We start from the raw sequence: 650 nt of genomic DNA, 5'->3' as shown, positions 1-650 counted from the left end.
CCACTGGAAAAACCATAGCCTTGACTAGATGGACCTTTGTTGGCAAAGTAATGTCTCTGCTTTTTAAAATGCTATCTAGGTTGGTCATAACTTTCCTTCCAAGGAGTAAGCGTCTTTTAATTTCATGGCTGCAGTCACCATCTGCAGTGATTTTGGAGCCCAGAAAAATAAAGTCTGACACTGTTTCCCCATCTATTTCCCATGAAATGGTGGGACCAGATGCCATGGTCTTGGTTTTCTGAATGTTGAGCTCTAAGCCAACTTTTTCACTCTCCTCTTTCACTTTTATCAAGAGGCTTTTTAGTTCCTCTTCACTTTCTGCCATAAGGGTGATGTCGTCTACATATCTGAGGTTATTGATATTTCTCCTGGCAATCTTGATTCCAGCTTGTACTTCTTCCAGCCCACTGTTTCTCATGATATACTCTGCATTGAAGTTAAATAAGCAGGGTGGCAATATACAACCTTGACATACTCCTTTTCCTATTTGGAACCAGTCTGTTGTTCCATGTCCAGTTCTAACTGTTGTTTCCTGACCTGCATATAGGTTTCTCAAGAGGAAGGTCAGGTGGTCTGGTAGTCCCATCTCTTTCAGAATTTTCCACAGTTGATTGTGATCCACACAGTCAAAGGCTTTGGCATAGTCAATA

The 650-nt window shown here is 41.4% G+C and overlaps 1 protein-coding gene across 1 annotated transcript in view; it reads left to right on the top strand.

Annotated features, from left to right (window-relative positions):
- The window catches only part of LOC104998581 (chromosome unknown open reading frame, human C5orf22), a 21,206-nt gene that overhangs the window by 1,874 nt on the left and 18,682 nt on the right, over positions 1 to 650 (top strand). The window lies entirely within an intron of this gene.

The sequence above is a fragment of the Bison bison genome, unplaced genomic scaffold (genome assembly GCF_000754665.1).
Source record: "Bison bison bison isolate TAMUID 2011002044 unplaced genomic scaffold, Bison_UMD1.0 scf7180017864331, whole genome shotgun sequence".
Classification (NCBI taxonomy): domain Eukaryota; kingdom Metazoa; phylum Chordata; class Mammalia; order Artiodactyla; family Bovidae; genus Bison; species Bison bison.
The sequence above is the reverse complement of the archived record's forward strand: the minus strand, read 5'-3'. Positions and strand labels throughout refer to the sequence as shown.